Source organism: Triturus cristatus, chromosome 5_1 (genome assembly GCF_964204655.1).
Source record: "Triturus cristatus chromosome 5_1, aTriCri1.1, whole genome shotgun sequence".
In the NCBI taxonomy this organism is placed as follows: domain Eukaryota; kingdom Metazoa; phylum Chordata; class Amphibia; order Caudata; family Salamandridae; genus Triturus; species Triturus cristatus.
Window position 1 is genome coordinate 30810412 of NC_140587.1, and position 20510 is coordinate 30830921.

A 20510-nucleotide genomic window follows, 5' to 3' on the forward strand; every position below is an offset into this window, starting at 1 on the left:
AGTAGTCGGAACAGACCCACTAGCCCATGACTGTATTGAAGTTATTACTGTAACGACAAAACCCAGACAAAACTTGACCGATGTTCCATTGTCAGATCCAGACCTGACATTTTATGTCGATGGTTCATGCATGAGAACAAGTACAGGAGAGTTAGTAGCCGCTTATGCAGTCACAACAGATACTGAAGTCATTGAAACTAATCGTATAAATACTTTGTCAGCTCAAGCTGCAGAACTCATCGCTCTGACACAAGCCTGTATTCAAGCCACGAGTAAAAAAGTCAACATATACACTGATTCACGTTATGCATTCGGAGTTGTACATGACTTCGGCGTGCTGTGGCGAGAGAGAGGTTATTTAACTTCCCACGGTGCCCACATTCAGCACGGACCCCTCATTCATGCATTATTAGATGCAATACATCTACCCACTGAAATATCAATTATGAAATGTAAGGCCCATACAAAGGTTACTGATACCATTTCCCAAGGCAATGATCTAGCCGACAGAACAGCTAAACTGACTGCTCAAACTCAAACCCCCGATATGACAAAGACAATAGTCCCGACACCGACACATTGTATGACAGTTAAAGATCCTACTCTTGACGTAATTGACATACAGACACATGCTACACCGGACGAAATAAAGAAATGGACTGAATTAGGAGGGATCCAAACGGACCAAGGATGGATGATGAAGGAAAGGTCTGTATGGTTCCTCCCTGATTCAATGGTCCAAGTCATAATTAACACTATACATAGTCCAGCACATCTAGGAGAAAAAGCTATGCTAGACAGCATTCAACACATTTGGTTTAATAAGCATTTACGAGCAGCAGCCAAACAAAAGGTCCGTACCTGTATGATCTGTTGCCAGTTCAACCCAGGAAAAAGTGTTCCCGTAGAACAGGGTGGATTTCATCCTCCTGATCACCCTTTTGAAGTCCTACAGATGGATTATATCCAGATGGAACGATGTCGAGGATTCAAATATGTTCTCGTAGTTGTCTGCGCTCTGTCCCGTTGGACAGAGGCGTACCCGGTTTCAGATTACACTGCCCCGACTACTGCCAAACAGTTGGTTCGAGAATTCTTCCCACGATACGGTTTACCACGTGTTGTCTACTCAGATAACGGCCAGCCGTTCTCATCCGAACTAATGAAACACGTTTCACTTTTGTTAGGTTATCAGTGGAAATTCCACTGTGTCCGACATCCCGAGGCAGCAGGTCTCGTAGAAAGACATAACCAGATACTGAAAATCAGACTGTCCAAAATATGCAGAGAGAAAGGGGTCGACTGGATAGTAGCATTACCAGTTGCACTCTTTTACATGAGAATGGTAGCACACTCGCGAACAGGGCTATCCCCGTATGAGGTGATCTTCGGTAGACCACCGAATATGTGGGGGACGCCCATACCACGCAAAATAACTGATATTGACTGTAATATGCTGACAGATTACTTGGCTTCCTTGATGTCTGCACTCCAATCTTCTCGTTCACAGGTAGCTGCAGCCTTTCCCGACAACACTGAGGTGAAACCCCATGACGTTGTTCCGGGTAATCTTGTCTTTGTGAGAAATTTTGACCGAAAGACTCAGCTGGAGCCCAGGTGGAAAGCCCCCAAGTTGGTTCTGCTGACCACAAGAACAGCCGTGAAGATCGAGGGCCGCAAGGGCTGGATTCATTCAAGCCACATCAAGAAATTTCATGGACTATCTTCGGATACAGACATTGTGCCCTGCACTCCCTCACAGACTGATACAAAACTCCCTTTTGTTGAACTGAACAAATCTGAAAATTACAAACTAAAGCTTAGGCCCACCAAGTCGAGCAATTTGATTGTTTAAGTCCTCTCCAAGGTGAAGCGGTTGAATTGTCTCTGACATGTATCCCTTGGACCTGAATAGAGAAAATACCCGAAAAATGTTGAAACGACAGGCGTATTGTAAATCACTGCGTAGCCACTGCATAGTGACATTATTAATTTTGTTTTTATTGAGTCTCTTAATAATCATTACAAGTATGTTGTTGCACATATATTACCCTATTTCTAGACATGTTTATAATGTTGCTGCTGAACATTCTTTTAGTGACTTACCTCCGCATGAATTGTCTTATAGACTTGCGCTGCGCAATAACACTTTCATTAGTATGTTACATCTTTCCCATCAGACTAGTAACGCCACCAATTGTTGGGTGTGTGGCCGACTCCCTCCCTATCAGAATTATGAAGGAGTCCTGCCTTTCTTTCCACATCCATTTACACATAATGGCTCCTGTGGAGCATGGTTTAGTTTAATTAATTCCATAGACTCAGACACAGCAGTTTACCAAGATCGTTGGGTATGGGGAAATCTGAACCTAGTTTTACTCAAGGTCTGTTACCCTGACAAGGAGGGTCGCCCCAAAAGAACAGGAACTGATCTAGAAAATGAAGTGTATGGATTAGGTAATTTTACACCTAATCTCATGATTCTAAATGTCGTATCCGAAGTTGAGCTAGTCTTACCCACCATGTCAGTTTTCCCAGCAAAAGGTGAATTATGTGTAAGAAAGGTTGGTTCCATACATATGGGCCATAGTCAATGCACTACTACAGTAGAATTCAGTGATCAAGGCAAATCTTCATTCAGAGCTTATCGCCACTCCTACTTTATATGTGGTCAGACTGCATATATGCGTCTACCTCTAGATTGGGATGGTATCTGCTACATAGCATTCCTTTTGCCACCTGTTTTCCTAGCACCTCCTGATTATTATAGAAATATTCATTTAGTACACAACAGAGAACGGAGAGATCTCCCCATTGTCGATTACACTGAGACGGCATGGGACAAGTATGTAGATTTTAATAAAGGCATCTTTCCCTATATAGGTACTGTTACTAATAGTAAGCTAATACGTAGATTAACTAGAACCCTTGAAGCAGTAGTGAATGAAACTATTTCCGCCTTAGGCAATTTAACAGAAGAGCAGTCTGCTATGCGGATTGTTGTGCTTCAAAATCGTCTTGTCCTTGACGTCATCCTGGCTGATAGAGGCGGAGCTTGTAGGGTCATCGGATCAAGCTGCTGCGTATTCATACCAGAAAATTCGCCATCTGTATATAAAGCCATCACTCGCCTTCATAAGATTGTAAGCCAGATACACCAGAACCCAGGCACTTGGACTTGGTCCAGTTGGTTTTGGAATGCGGTATCAGCCTGGGGATGGAGAGTTTTATCCTTCCTAGGTATTGGCCTTCTCATACTATTCAGTTGCTGTCTATGCCTACAATGTGGACCAGCAATTTGTGGTCTGTGTGCCACATCGTGCATTCCACATCAAGATTTTCATTCAAGATCCCGGAAGAAGAAAGAAGAACAAATGATGCTATATGAACAGATCAATGGATTGATGAAGATTGATATCTCTTGAAGGGCAAGAAGGGGACAAGGAGGGAATGTGGAAATATGGATTTTCCTGGTCAGTTATGTCCCCTATCTTGGACCCCAACGGTTCTATGAGCATGTCGCAAGTACATGTATGTTCCCTCCAGTTCCAGTATTGATGACGCAAACACATGTGCGTCCACCGTCAACATGTCCTCTGTCAGATCCGCCATAAATGGGCTGGATATTCCATTCCTAAATATGAAAGGCCACCGGCTTTATATGGTTCACTTATGCCATTTTACAGTCCAGGCAAGTAGGCCCTGATTCTGTCATCAAACTCCTCTTGCCTTCTGCCTCTGAAAGCTCCAGTCTGAGCCTACATCTGTGACCATGAACTTTGTCTCACTCTCTGCGCGGCTCACGAAGCCTGACATCAGCCTATTCTCTGCCAAGAACTGTATTTCACCTTCGAATTATCTGCTTTCCCCCTCAGCCGATGCATTCCTGCCTAGTAGCTTAAGTAAACATTCTTCCAGTTACCAAGCAAAAAGGCCCATCTTCTCTGTCCTCATGCAAGTAATTCATAGCCCTGTTACCATGGAATATTCCTACCCCCTCGCATTCAGTGTAGACACTTAGACGCTTGTACATGCACGCACAGTCAGTATAGAATAGATTCTGTCCGAAAGTCCTTCTTTTATGGATAACATAGTTCTTTAAACATAGGATGTTAGATATGATTTGGGATTAGGTTGACTTGACCCCCCAGACTTCTTGTCTCCACACGTAGAGCTAAATGTCAAGTCCCCTTCACCCCCTAGTTACACGTCAATTACACGTCAGACTGCTGCGCGCGCATCAATGCCAAATATTTTCTCATAGATCCACCTATGTATTTCATCATAACCAATCATGTTCCTTTTTACTCATTATTACACCCATTTTCGGTTACGCAAACCAGACGTCAATTTCCTTATCAATTGTTACGCCTACTGTATTCACTTCATTATGATGTATGTACTATAAAAGTTACTTCTTGTCAATAAAGTGTGTACTTCACTTCCTGAACCCCCGTGGTGACGGAACTTGAGGCATCCGATTATAATCGCTTATTGGAATAAAGCCCATTCCGAACCTCTAATACCACGGATTCTGCCTCTCATTTTACTGAGCTCTTTTATAATGTTTCTGTATCAAATTCAGTCCCGGTAAAGGAGAAATATTTACCACATGATGGCGCCCGAATAGGGACACTTTCTCATCTCACGCGCCGGCGGTGCGTTGCAGGCCCGGTCTCCTGCCACAGCTGGACGGACAATAACGCGTACCAGCAGGATTTCCTGTATCTCCCTCCGGTCAAGCGGGGGCGACTGAGACTGCGATCAACACCCAGACGAGGCGGTGAGAAGTGCGAAGTATCCCGACCAGAGCCTAGCTGAGCGAGCAAGATCCGAGGTATACAGAGACCCACCAGTCCGAAGTTAAGCCCAGTGTCCGACGAATCGAGTCGAGTCGAGTCCAGTCCGGTTCAAGTTCAAGTTACTGAGGCCTTCCGTTTCCGAAGCTACCCGGTGAGTACCATTGCTGGGGAGGCATTTCTGACGTGCACATAGGTTGTGCCGGTCAAGACGGGTTTGGGTACACAAATCCGGTCTGCACTGTTTTAGCAGTGTATCTGTACTGTTTAGCAGTATATCAAGTATTCCGAAGTATTCCGAAGTGTCTAGTTATTGTCTAGTTATTGTCGAGAATTAAGCTTGGTGATTAGTCATGCAGACGATCATCATTGTTGTTTCAGTTAAAGGTTTAATGTTTAATGTTTGAAGTGTTTAAGTATATCGTGGTATGAATGACTGTTCATTATCGTGTTTATTGTATTAAGTCTGTTCAAATTCAAGTATCAGGTCAAAATCAAGTATAAGGTCAGTTCTCAATATGCCGCTCTTTTCGAAATTAAGACAGATCACTACCAGAAAAGGGGTTCTCGAAGAAGCCGTCCCTATTCCTCCTAGGGACACCCCAGGGCACTTTATGTATCACAAACATGGATTAGACGCTATATTATTTCTTGATTTATGGGTAGACTATACCAAGGGATTACCAGAAAGTCAGAGGTGGCCCACAGCAGGGACCTGGGATGCAGAGTGCATCATGAAAGTCGAGGAAGAGTTATGGAAAAGGAAAGTCAGACAGTCACAGAAAGACGCCGTTGAATTATGGCGTAAAGAATCACATAGACGAACAGAAAAAGCACGTAGACAGGAAGAGAAGAGTAAAGAGAATTCCAATAAAGTTCGAGAGAATCTATTAATTGAGGAAGGTATCCGAGTGAAATCAGAACAAGTAGACAGACAAAGAAATGCCCTCATGAATGGTATGTATCCCCTTCTGGCCGAAGGATTACCTAAGGCTACTCCACAAACACCAAAAGACTTGCCAACCCCATTGTTCCCAATAAAGGTACATCCTAAGGGGCATCCTAGAACCGCAGAAGATGTTTTTCTTTCCTCATATTTAGATGACGCAGCTCCCGAGTATGCTAATTCCGCCCCACATAGACCGCCTACCAGGGAGGTTCAACGCCAAGATCCAGTGCCCGTATCCTTACAGCAACAAATCGAGTCACAAGTTCCGGCAAGCACATCTGTTTCTGTATCCGCTCCTACAGCTACTTCTATGGCTGTGTCCACACCTGTAGTTGCTGTGTCACGTTCAACGAATCCTTTTACACCCGACGCCCCAGATGGGGCCGCGGGAGGAGCTACCAATGTCTTTTCTACGCCACCCAGAATAAATAAACTTACTTTTCAAGAGTCAGCGCATTCACGTACACCCAAACTCCTTAGTGCCCGTGCGCTTAAGGAACTTCTTATAGATTGTAGATATGACCCGGTGCCTGGAAAGGAGGACGAAATGACCCTAGCATCGTTGCGTATCAGACGAGCCGCAGTGTATTTAGCGAAGTTACCAGGAATGACTGCGCATCTAGATAATATATATCATTTTGTCCAAACAGGGCGAGATCCAGAATGTATTTACAGAGCTATGGAATACCAGAAAGTAGAGATACAGGGGGAACTGTTACGTTTCCTCATAAACTGTGTGATCAGAAATCAAGACCGACCGGGGGTAGACCCGGAAGCCAGAAAATTCTTACAAGATGGAGCCAGAATATATCAGAAGGGAGACATGATAAACAAAACTGTATAATAGCCATGTGCCGAAAGATCCGTAAAGAAATAGAACGCTTACACGAAGAGCGATTAGAGGTAGACGAGTTCGAACAAAACGAGGAAGAAGGGTCAGGACTGCCCACAGGACAGTCAGACACCATAGCCTATGTAGGTAGAGGAAGATCTTGTAATAGGAATCAGACTAGATATCATACTGACTCAATACATCCGATATGTCCAGATAATAACAGGAATTTTCAAATACCTATAATTAATATAAGGTCTAACGAGCATTCGTTCCAAACCGCCGACAAACTACTCCGAGAACGAAGGGGTTATCATTTCCTCGATTCTATGGATGAACAAGATTTAGCCAGGGCAGCTGTCCATTGGGTGGACAGTCCCGGAAAATATAGTGATGATACAGTAGTACGCACATTTTTGAATCTTACCCCAGATGAACAAAGGTTAGCTGGGATTTATATGATTCAACAACTCATTATACTATATCGGAGTCAGCATTCGGACCCTGGTCCCTTGGCTGACATACTAACAGAATTACTTATGAATAAATGGAGAGGTCTAGGTACTGAATTAATTAAAGAAATTCTAGAATCAAGAAAGCAGTATATTCTTTTTGTATGTTCAGAACATGTTCCATTGTCCGTCAAGGAAAGAACTACGTATCACATAGATAGACAGAATCCCTTACGAGAAGTGCACCCAATAAAGGGTGAGGACAATGAGTTTAAACGCGTATTTGTATATACGCCTATATCGAAAATAGAATTGTTAGAAATGAAGAAAGTAGTACCCAGTCATGACAAGGACCCAGCGGGGTTTCACCGAGAAATTAAAGACATGTTACTCATGGGAGAGTATACCTACCCCGACATTATGACAATATTAAAGGTGTTGATGCCTGCTGGCATTTATGAGAAACTCAAAGAAAAAGAGTGGGAGGTAGGTGATCAAAAGATAGAATGGTCAGCATTAGAAGCAGAAGAAAGGGCCCGAGGTCCAGGTTCGGGGCTTGGGGACAAAACTAAGGCATTACCAGGACTACTAGTACAGGTACTGCCACGTTTATTAACCACGAAAAAGGAAGATTGGGGTACAATTTCAGCCTGTAAACAGAAGCAAGATGAAGACACTAGTGATTACTATGCCCGTTTTGAAAAATGTTTTGGTATAAATAGTGGCATAAAAGCAAGTAGCGAATCATACCCACATCTGTTTGTAACAAAATTAGTAGAAAATGCCCTGCCCCCAGTAAAGAATAGAGTATTAAAATTCGAAAGTACCTGGCAAGGTAACACTCCAACACAAATGTTACAGTACCACCACAATAGAATTAAAGAGGAACAAGAACATGAACACAGACGCATGAAAGACACGAAAATGAAAATGCTAGTTTCCCAGACAGTTCCAGCTGAAGGACATAAAAAGGGTATGACACATTCCGATTCAGCAGGACCTGTAAAAGGGACATGCAATTATTGTAAAAAGCCAGGCCATTACGTACACGATTGTCCAGTTTTAAAACATAATATCGCCATAGGTAAAACACAAGAAAGATCACGGCCACTCAGACAAGACCAGAATGAACAAGGAGCTATACAGCATGTCCAGGCCATGCCAGCCGCACAACAGCCAATACAGTTTGTGCCAGCTGCACCCCCATTGCCTGTTGCTGCCACACAGACAACAACACGACAAATGTATCAGACCGCACAGTATGAATATCCCGAGTATCAGCGTTACGCATGAACTAGCCTAGAGAGGGAAGTTGACTCACCCCTTATCGAGATTCCTGTAGATCAAGAAGGACCTTATGTACATAGTAAATTATTAGGTCAAGATAGAAAATTTTTACTCGATACAGGGGCAAGTCGGACAACTATAAAACGTAGTGAAGTTCCAGGGGCACCCCTCTCAGGCTCACAGAATATTTCCCTTGGTTTTTCAGGAAAACCTATTGTTAATGAAGTGTCACAACCTCTTCCACTTACGATAGGACCTCTGACCCGAACTACAGATTTACTGCTTACTAAATCATGTCCAGAAAATTTATTAGGAATAAAAACGTTAAAAGCTCTAGGAGCTATAATATGTTGTTCTCCGGAAGGAGTAAGATTGTTTTTACGTGATTTTAAAGGTCACTATGTATCTAGAGACATGGATCCCCGACTGCAGACTTTACCTACACATCTATGGGCACAAGGCCCTACTGATGTTGGTTGCATGAATATTACACCATATCGAGTCACGCTAAAGGCAGGAGTGGTGCTACCACGAATGCGACAATACAAGTTACCACCAGATGCTGTAACGGCTTTACTACAAATCATTGACGAGCTCATTGCCCAAGGAGTAGTTGTAGAAACAGACTCCAATGTATGTAATTCACCGATAATACCGATTCTTAAACGAACAGATCCGAAGGCCCCGCCAGTATATCGATTGGTTATTGATCTGCGCGAGTTAAACAAATGCATTGTGCCACAATTCCCTGTGGTCCCAGATATCTCGTCATTACTGACAGCTATTGATTCCGAAGCGACATTCTTCACTGTAATAGATCTCAAGAATGCCTTTTTCAGTGTCCCAATAGATCCGGAAAGCCAATATTTGTTCGGATTTAGTTTAAATGGACGTAGCTTTAAATTCTCACGCGCACCTCAAGGATTTACAGAAAGCCCCAGCATCTATAGCCAAGCACTGAAACGAGAACTTGACAGTATCCACATGCCAGTTAACACTGCTCTGCTTCAATACGTCGATGATCTGCTGATCACCGCAAGAAGTGAACCTGAATGTGAGAAAGCATCACTGACAGTTTTACAATTTCTAGCCGAAAAAGGGCACAAGGTGTCCCCTTCTAAGCTGCAATTCTGTGTCCAGCAAGTTGTTTATCTTGGACACTCGCTGGACAAGGAGGGAAGGCAGCTTACACCCGACCGCATTCAGTTGATAGCTAACATGCCAATACCCAAGACACAAAAGGAGGTGCGGGCTTTCATAGGCCTCACTTCATATTGTAGACAGTGGATCCCGCAATATGCATTCCTAGCAAAACCACTCATTCAGTTGACAACCCAGGAGGCAGCCACATCGACTGTTCTCCCTTGGACTCAGGAACACACACAAGCTTTTGAAAACCTAAAGAAAACTTTATGTCAAGCACCTGTTTTAGCAACACCATGTTACAGAAAACAGTTTACACTCTTTGTTACAGAACGCGAAGGTACTGCTTTGTCAGTACTCACACAGGAACAAGCAGGAGCACACAAACCATGTGCTTATTTTTCTAGTACATTAGATCCCGTAGCTCAGGCTTTGCCTGCATGTCTGAAATCAGTGGCAGCAACAGCTTTAGCAATCAGACAAAGCGATGCCATAGTGTTAGGACATCCATTGACAGTTCAAGTACCACACGCAGTAGAGGTTCTTGTAAATAGAACACAAACACAACACTTGACCGTAGCACGACTTACAGGGTATGAACTTACATTGTTTCAGCCACATATAGGAATAAGACGCTGTAACACATTGAATCCTGCCACACTTTTACCAGTAGTCGGAACAGACCCACTAGCCCATGACTGTATTGAAGTTATTACTGTAACGACAAAACCCAGACAAAACTTGACCGATGTTCCATTGTCAGATCCAGACCTGACATTTTATGTCGATGGTTCATGCATGAGAACAAGTACAGGAGAGTTAGTAGCCGCTTATGCAGTCACAACAGATACTGAAGTCATTGAAACTAATCGTATAAATACTTTGTCAGCTCAAGCCGCAGAACTCATCGCTCTGACACAAGCCTGTATTCAAGCCACGAGTAAAAAAGTCAACATATACACTGATTCACGTTATGCATTCGGAGTTGTACATGACTTCGGCGTGCTGTGGCGAGAGAGAGGTTATTTAACTTCCCACGGTGCCCACATTCAGCACGGACCCCTCATTCATGCATTATTAGATGCAATACATCTACCCACTGAAATATCAATTATGAAATGTAAGGCCCATACAAAGGTTACTGATACCATTTCCCAAGGCAATGATCTAGCCGACAGAACAGCTAAACTGACTGCTCAAACTCAAACCCCCGATATGACAAAGACAATAGTCCCGACACCGACACATTGTATGACAGTTAAAGATCCTACTCTTGACGTAATTGACATACAGACACATGCTACACCGGACGAAATAAAGAAATGGACTGAATTAGGAGGGATCCAAACGGACCAAGGATGGATGATGAAGGAAAGGTCTGTATGGTTCCTCCCTGATTCAATGGTCCAAGTCATAATTAACACTATACATAGTCCAGCACATCTAGGAGAAAAAGCTATGCTAGACAGCATTCAACACATTTGGTTTAATAAGCATTTACGAGCAGCAGCCAAACAAAAGGTCCGTACCTGTATGATCTGTTGCCAGTTCAACCCAGGAAAAAGTGTTCCCGTAGAACAGGGTGGATTTCATCCTCCTGATCACCCTTTTGAAGTCCTACAGATGGATTATATCCAGATGGAACGATGTCGAGGATTCAAATATGTTCTCGTAGTTGTCTGCGCTCTGTCCCGTTGGACAGAGGCGTACCCGGTTTCAGATTACACTGCCCCGACTACTGCCAAACAGTTGGTTCGAGAATTCTTCCCACGATACGGTTTACCACGTGTTGTCTACTCAGATAACGGCCAGCCGTTCTCATCCGAACTAATGAAACACGTTTCACTTTTGTTAGGTTATCAGTGGAAATTCCACTGTGTCCGACATCCCGAGGCAGCAGGTCTCGTAGAAAGTCATAACCAGATACTGAAAATCAGACTGTCCAAAATATGCAGAGAGAAAGGGGTCGACTGGATAGTAGCATTACCAGTTGCACTCTTTTACATGAGAATGGTAGCACACTCGCGAACAGGGCTATCCCCGTATGAGGTGATCTTCGGTAGACCACCGAATATGTGGGGGACGCCCATACCACGCAAAATAACTGATATTGACTGTAATATGCTGACAGATTACTTGGCTTCCTTGATGTCTGCACTCCAATCTTCTCGTTCACAGGTAGCTGCAGCCTTTCCCGACAACACTGAGGTGAAACCCCATGACGTTGTTCCGGGTAATCTTGTCTTTGTGAGAAATTTTGACCGAAAGACTCAGCTGGAGCCCAGGTGGAAAGCCCCCAAGTTGGTTCTGCTGACCACAAGAACAGCCGTGAAGATCGAGGGCCGCAAGGGCTGGATTCATTCAAGCCACATCAAGAAATTTCATGGACTATCTTCGGATACAGACATTGTGCCCTGCACTCCCTCACAGACTGATACAAAACTCCCTTTTGTTGAACTGAACAAATCTGAAAATTACAAACTAAAGCTTAGGCCCACCAAGTCGAGCAATTTGATTGTTTAAGTCCTCTCCAAGGTGAAGCGGTTGAATTGTCTCTGACATGTATCCCTTGGACCTGAATAGAGAAAATACCCGAAAAATGTTGAAACGGCAGGCGTATTGTAAATCACTGCGTAGCCACTGCATAGTGACATTATTAATTTTGTTTTTATTGAGTCTCTTAATAATCATTACAAGTATGTTGTTGCACATATATTACCCTATTTCTATACATGTTTATAATGTTGCTGCTGAACATTCTTTTAGTGACTTACCTCCGCATGAATTGTCTTATAGACTTGCGCTGCGCAATAACACTTTCATTAGTATGTTACATCTTTCCCATCAGACTAGTAACGCCACCAATTGTTGGGTGTGTGGCCGACTCCCTCCCTATCAGAATTATGAAGGAGTCCTGCCTTTCTTTCCACATCCATTTACACATAATGGCTCCTGTGGAGCATGGTTTAGTTTAATTAATTCCATAGACTCAGACACAGCAGTTTACCAAGATCGTTGGGTATGGGGAAATCTGAACCTAGTTTTACTCAAGGTCTGTTACCCTGACAAGGAGGGTCGCCCCAAAAGAACAGGAACTGATCTAGAAAATGAAGTGTATGGATTAGGTAATTTTACACCTAATCTCATGATTCTAAATGTCGTATCTGAAGTTGAGCTAGTCTTACCCACCATGTCAGTTTTCCCAGCAAAAGGTGAATTATGTGTAAGAAAGGTTGGTTCCATACATATGGGCCATAGTCAATGCACTACTACAGTAGAATTCAGTGATCAAGGCAAATCTTCATACAGAGCTTATCGCCACTCCTACTTTATATGTGGTCAGACTGCATATATGCGTCTACCTCTAGATTGGGATGGTATCTGCTACATAGCATTCCTTTTGCCACCTGTTTTCCTAGCACCTCCTGATTATTATAGAAATATTCATTTAGTACACAACAGAGAACGGAGAGATCTCCCCATTGTCGATTACACTGAGACGGCATGGGACAAGTATGTAGATTTTAATAAAGGCATCTTTCCCTATATAGGTACTGTTACTAATAGTAAGCTAATACGTAGATTAACTAGAACCCTTGAAGCAGTAGTGAATGAAACTATTTCCGCCTTAGGCAATTTAACAGAAGAGCAGTCTGCTATGCGGATTGTTGTGCTTCAAAATCGTCTTGTCCTTGACGTCATCCTGGCTGATAGAGGCGGAGCTTGTAGGGTCATCGGATCAAGCTGCTGCGTATTCATACCAGAAAATTCGCCATCTGTATATAAAGCCATCACTCGCCTTCATAAGATTGTAAGCCAGATACACCAGAACCCAGGCACTTGGACTTGGTCCAGTTGGTTTTGGAATGCGGTATCAGCCTGGGGATGGAGAGTTTTATCCTTCCTAGGTATTGGCCTTCTCATACTATTCAGTTGCTGTCTATGCCTACAATGTGGACCAGCAATTTGTGGTCTGTGTGCCACATCGTGCATTCCACATCAAGATTTTCATTCAAGATCCCGGAAGAAGAAAGAAGAACAAATGATGCTATATGAACAGATCAATGGATTGATGAAGATTGATATCTCTTGAAGGGCAAGAAGGGGACAAGGAGGGAATGTGGAAATATGGATTTTCCTGGTCAGTTATGTCCCCTATCTTGGACCCCAACGGTTCTATGAGCATGTCGCAAGTACATGTATGTTCCCTCCAGTTCCAGTATTGATGACGCAAACACATGTGCGTCCACCGTCAACATGTCCTCTGTCAGATCCGCCATAAATGGGCTGGATATTCCATTCCTAAATATGAAAGGCCACCGGCTTTATATGGTTCACTTATGCCATTTTACAGTCCAGGCAAGTAGGCCCTGATTCTGTCATCAAACTCCTCTTGCCTTCTGCCTCTGAAAGCTCCAGTCTGAGCCTACATCTGTGACCATGAACTTTGTCTCACTCTCTGCGCGGCTCACAAAGCCTGACATCAGCCTATTCTCTGCCAAGAACTGTATTTCACCTTCGAATTATCTGCTTTCCCCCTCAGCCGATGCATTCCTGCCTAGTAGCTTAAGTAAACATTCTTCCAGTTACCAAGCAAAAAGGCCCATCTTCTCTGTCCTCATGCAAGTAATTCATAGCCCTGTTACCATGGAATATTCCTACCCCCTCGCATTCAGTGTAGACACTTAGACGCTTGTACATGCACGCACAGTCAGTATAGAATAGATTCTGTCCGAAAGTCCTTCTTTTATGGATAACATAGTTCTTTAAACATAGGATGTTAGATATGATTTGGGATTAGGTTGACTTGACCCCCCAGACTTCTTGTCTCCACACGTAGAGCTAAATGTCAAGTCCCCTTCACCCCCTAGTTACACGTCAATTACACGTCAGACTGCTGCGCGCGCATCAATGCCAAATATTATCTTATAGATCCACCTATGTATTTCATCATAACCAATCATGTTCCTTTTTACTCATTATTACACCCATTTTCGGTTACGCAAACCAGACGTCAATTTCCTTATCAATTGTTACGCCTACTGTATTCACTTCATTATGATGTATGTACTATAAAAGTTACTTCTTGTCAATAAAGTGTGTACTTCACTTCCTGAACCCCCGTGGTGACGGAACTTGAGGCATCCGATTATAATCGCTTATTGGAATAAAGCCCATTCCGAACCTCTAATACCACGGATTCTGCCTCTCATTTTACTGAGCTCTTTTATAATGTTTCTGTATCAAATTCAGTCCCGGTAAAGGAGAAATATTTACCACACCAGGACGTGTCATAGCCCCGTCTACCCACACCCCAGTACGTTCCAGTCGTACCCCCACCCCAGTACGTGTCGTACCACCGTCAATGTACACCCCCCCACCCCAGTACGTGCCGTACCACCGTCAATGTACACCCCCCCACCCCAGTACGTGTCGTACCACCGTCCATGTACACCCCCCCACCCCTGTACGTGTCGTACCCCCGTGTACCTACACCCCAGTACGTGCGAGCCACACCCCCACCCCAGGACATGTCATAGCCCCGTCTACCCACACCCCAGTACGTTCCAGTCGTACCCCCACCCCAGTACGTGTCGTACCACCGTCAATGTACACCCCCCCACCCCAGTACGTGTCGTACCACCGTCAATGTATACCCCCCCACCCCAGTACGTGTCGTACCACCGTCCATGTACACCCCCCCACCCCTGTACGTGTCGTACCCCCGTGTACCTACACCCCAGTACGTGCGAGCCACACCCCCACCCCAGGACGTGTCATAGCCCCGTCTACCCACACCCCAGTACGTACCAGTCATACCCCCACCCCAGTACGTGTCGTACCACCGTCAATGTACACCCCCCCACCCCAGTACGTGCCGTACCACCGTCAATGTACACCCCCCCACCCCAGTACGTGTCGTACCACCGTCAATGTACACCCCCCCACCCCAGTACGTGTCGTACCACCGTCCATGTACACCCCCCCACCCCTGTACGTGTCGTACCCCCCGTGTACCTACACCCCAGTACGTGCGAGCCACACCCCCACCCCAGGACGTGTCATAGCCCCGTCTACCCACACCCCAGTACGTTCCAGTCGTACCCCCACCCCAGTACGTTCCTGGCGCACCCCCAACACAACCTCCTAAGTACGGAGCGCACCCCATGCCCCAACATCACAACCGCATGTACGAGTCTTACAAAGCCACACACAAGGACAAAATCGTACAACCAAATGGCCCATGTACACACCGTACACACGCTCAAAACGCACGTACACAACAAGGACAAAACAAAACAACTCAACAATACACCATTCGAAAGGCACACAGCCACTAAACATGGCCAACAACCACTAAAATAACACAATTACTGACCTGCAACTGTCAAAAACAAACAGAGGCCCAATACACCACCACTCCTTATAACACACCCACCCAAAATTCAAACACTGCCACACCCACCCATGGACCAATGAAAAGGGCCCACACACACAAACCATGAGCCTTTGCAACAGACCCACTGCTGCCAGACACCACAGAACCAGACTACAAGCGACACCACATCTTACACTTGCACACCTTCACACGACCACCCTCACAAACACCCTCTCATCACATTCACACACATACACAACCATCCACACCCCCCCCCAACATCCACACCCCCCCCACACCCACACCATCCCCACCCATACCCCTCACCATGCCCACTACCAAGAATCCAAAGTTCAGTCACCGAGAGTTGGAGGTCCTTGTTGATCAAATCCTCAGAGTCGAGCCACAGATCTTTGGAACATTGGTCAGAAGCACCAGCCAGGCAGCCAAAACAGCCATGTGGCAGACCATCGTCGATGCTGTGAATGCTGTTGCGGACACCAGGAGGACCAAGCAGGATTGCCAGAACAGGTGGTACGATCTGCGGAGGAGGGTCAGAGCCAAGAGACAGGAGGAACACGACCAGGCCAACGCCACCGGAGGAGGGCCCTCCCGCAGAGCCGTACAGTACCATCCCTGGGAGGAGAGGGTGATGGCCATACTGCCGGTGGAGGCAGTTGAAGGAGTAGAAGGACTCCGAGACCCGGGTGAGTACACAAACAACGCACCTCACATGGGGGGAACTGCAACCACAACCAAAATTAATAACAGGCACGCAACCACCACAAGCCATCGCATTACTCAACCACACTCCATGAGCAGGCACATGCCACTGCTGCCACCATGCCCCATGCACCCAGCTGGACAATGTCAAGTCACAGGCCACAGAAGACAACAACACATGACACGGTAACCTGGATGGCGGGAGGCTGGGCACCAAGAATCACATAGTGCGACTCCAAAGCAGACAACAATGCCCTCTGCCCATATGGCCTAGGTCACAGCCAGACAAACACTGTGTCCCAACACAGGAATGACTTGCCAGCAAATGGCGGACGCCTTGCATCAACACATGGGGGTGAAGGCACTGTTTTGCACATGCCAGCAGCTAATGAACAGCCAACAGTGTGAAAGAGTGGCAGCACACACCACCACAGCAGCAGCGCACAGACACACAGCAGACAAAATGGGTGCCTGGAGATCAGAAACAAACTCACATCAACAGGCCAAGGGCCACTCAAAGATCTGCTAACAGTGTGTGCCCAGGAAGCTGGGCCAAGGTGACAGAGGGTGACACACGGAGGGAGGGAGAGGGGGACAGAGAGGGAGGGAGAGGGGGACTGAGAGGGAGGGAGACGGACAGAGGGAGGAGGCTGACACACAGAGGGAGGGAGAGGGGGACACAGAGGGAGGGAGAGTGGGACTGAGAGGGAGGGAGACGGACAGAGGGACGAGGCTGACACACGGAGGGAGGGAGAGGGGGACACAGAGGGTGGGAGAGGGGGACAGAGAGGGAGGGAGAGGGGGTCTGAGAGGGAGGGAGACGGACAGAGGGAGGAGGCTGACACACAGAGGGAGGGAGAGGGGGACACAGAGGGTGGGAGAGGGGGACAGAGAGGGAGGGAGAGGGGGACTGAGAGGGAGGGAGACGGACAGAGGGAGGAGGCTGACACACAGAGGGAGGGAGAGGGGGACACAGAGGGAGGGAGAGTGGGACTGAGAGGGAGGGAGACGGACAGAGGGAGGAGGCTGACACACGGAGGGAGGGAGAGGGGGACACAGAGGGTGGGAGAGGGGGACAGAGAGGGAGGGAGAGGGGGACTGAGAGGGAGGGAGACGGACAGAGGGAGGAGGCTGACACACGGAGGGAGGGAGAGGGGGACACAGAGGGTGGGAGAGGGGGACAGAGAGGGAGGGAGAGGGGGACTGAGAGGGAGGGAGACGGACAGAGGGAGGAGGCTGACACACAGAGGGAGGGAGAGGGGGACAGAGAGGGAGGGAGAGGGGGACAGAGAGGGAGGGAGACACAGGAAGATGGACAGAGGGAGGAGGCTGACACACAGAGGGAGGGAGAGGGAGGGAGAGGGGGAGGGAGAGGGGGACAGAGAGGGAGGGAGACACAGGAAGATGGACAGAGGGAGGAGGCTGACACACAGAGGGAGGGAGAGGGGGACAGAGAGGGAGGGAGAGGGGGACAGAGAAGGAGGGAGACACAGGGAGAGCAAATCAGTCCTTTGGTGTGTGGGAATGTCTGCTCGTCAGCAGGTGGACTGCGTGCATGTAGACAAGGGTGGCCAGTGCCAGAACCCCCCCTCTTCATCATGGCAAAACGCAGGGCCATGTTACAACCTGTACACGAGCACAAGGACAGCCACCTGCATCATATAAGTGTGTGGATCCACTCCATGTGCACATGTACAGTGCTACAAGGAAGGCGCAAATGCATAGCTCGGCACACATGCACACTCCACTGCTGACTGCAGTCACACTTGACGCAGCAAGTAAGACTGTGCCACACATAGTTAAAGGGGCCAAAATGGTGCCCAAGGGACACACACATGCACAAGTGCACTGTGAGTGGAATGCAAGACAGATCCTAATTCCAAGAGGAAATGTGCCAACTTTGTAACGGATGAAACATGGATGTTGCATGGATCCAAATTAACATTGTCTCTCTCACACACAGGTCAACGTCATGCTGCACCCCCCAACACTGGGGGGGAACACTCACAGGACCCGGATCTGCAGGAGACTGATCCCACCGGCAGCGACCACTCTCACCACTCTGCGGACGACCCCGACCGACCTGGCCCCTCTGGTGTCCAACCACCTGCAGCACCTGCGTCAGGTACAACCGTGCCAACCACCACCCCCACTCCTGCCACATCCCAGGAGACACCCAGGATCCCTGCCCCAACACCACAATGCAGCCAGGCTCGCCAGGAGGGACACGGTGTCCCGGGCACCCAGGAGGAGGCAGGCGACAACGCCAATGCCACCCCTCAGGGGTCCCGGAGACCCGATGTGCCCACAAGTGCAGGCCAGACGCAAGTGGGCAGGGGTGGTGGGAGTGGAGGACGGCGGAGGCGCGAGCCTGACCAGTTGGCTGGGGATCCGGTATTTTCCCATGTCCGTAACATCCTGGACTCATACCGGCAGGACACCACGGGCATGGCCCAGGTTGTGTCCGTCCTCGAGGGGATCAAGGTCCAGCAGGCCCAGCAACATGCGGAGCTAATAGCCTGTCTACAGCTACACCAACGGAGGATGGAGGACAGACAGGCTGAGCAAGTGACGGCGTCCCAGGGGATTCACGCTGAACTCCGTCGGATGGCCGACACCATGGCCGACCCTCCCTGTGCCAGAAGGCGGAGAACATCACCACCCACAGGGAGGGATCATGAGGAGGAGGAGGAAGCATCCGACGGAGCATCCCAGACGTCGTCACGGCCTGCTGCTGAGGTTCCCCGCAGGAAGCCGGGTCGTCCACGGAAAGGACCGTGAGGGTGGCTGCTACATCACCATCTCCCAGGACACCTGGCCTGGCACCTGGCCCACTGGAGCAACAGCATCACAGCATCAAGAGACATTCTCTGCCACATGGCCCTGCTGGTCACTGGCTGACCAATGTTGACAAAGACTGTGGCATGGACTCTGAGGATTTCCAATGGCAAGGACACCAACTCCCCTACTGAACTTTGGATTCCCTAATCCCGGAAAGCCCCTCACTTTGCCCCCCCCCCCCCCCCCAATAATAAATCACACTATTAAGAGTAGATGGCTGCTGGTAGCATTATTACCTAACATGTGTCTTGTACAGTCTAAACATGCCTGAGTCATCTGTTCACTTCAACCATCCACACCCTGGGGCCTGAGTCTGGCACAGGACACATGGGTCACAGTTTTTTAGGCAAGACAGACATGGAGCACCATACACACCCGTGATGGTCAGAACCAGCTGAGGGGGTGGCCGAACAACCGTGCTGACAGACACATTGAGTACAGCAACAGTCATGCGCAGAGGTCAGGGATCCTGGCCCGTGTCCTGGGGGGCACCCAGGTACGTGTAGACAGGTGGCAGAACCATGTCCTGCAAGCTTGAGTCCGGTGGATGCAGAGAATGGGGTCATGGACAACGTTGGATGCATGGGGATGGCACATGTCACAATACCCACACAGTCATGGACATCATGCCCAATACACAGTCTCAGCACACACACACAGCTTGCATCTTGCCACTCGACACATTGACACATAGCCACAATCAGGGAATACCATGCCAGACATGCAGGATGCACCGTGCCAACACACCAGCATTGACTGAGAAGAGGCACCTTGGAGGCATAGGGACACCTTTAATAGTCATGTTTTTGGGATTGCAGAGGCAACTTGAAGTACACATGAACACATCATGTGGAGTAACATGTGGCTCCAACACTGGCACCCCCCTTCTGCAGCACAAATGCGTGATAGCCATGGAACTGGCACACAAGTGTCGGCTAACAGCTAAATACCCACAGCTGCTCACGGAGAGACTGCCATACACCATACATCCGCTGATGTGGAAGTCCCACGCCATGTCAAGACAATGTTAACCGTATGTGTCCGAGGGCAGTGTCACACACATTGATGCCTTCATCACAATCCACTATCCCATCACTGATGACTG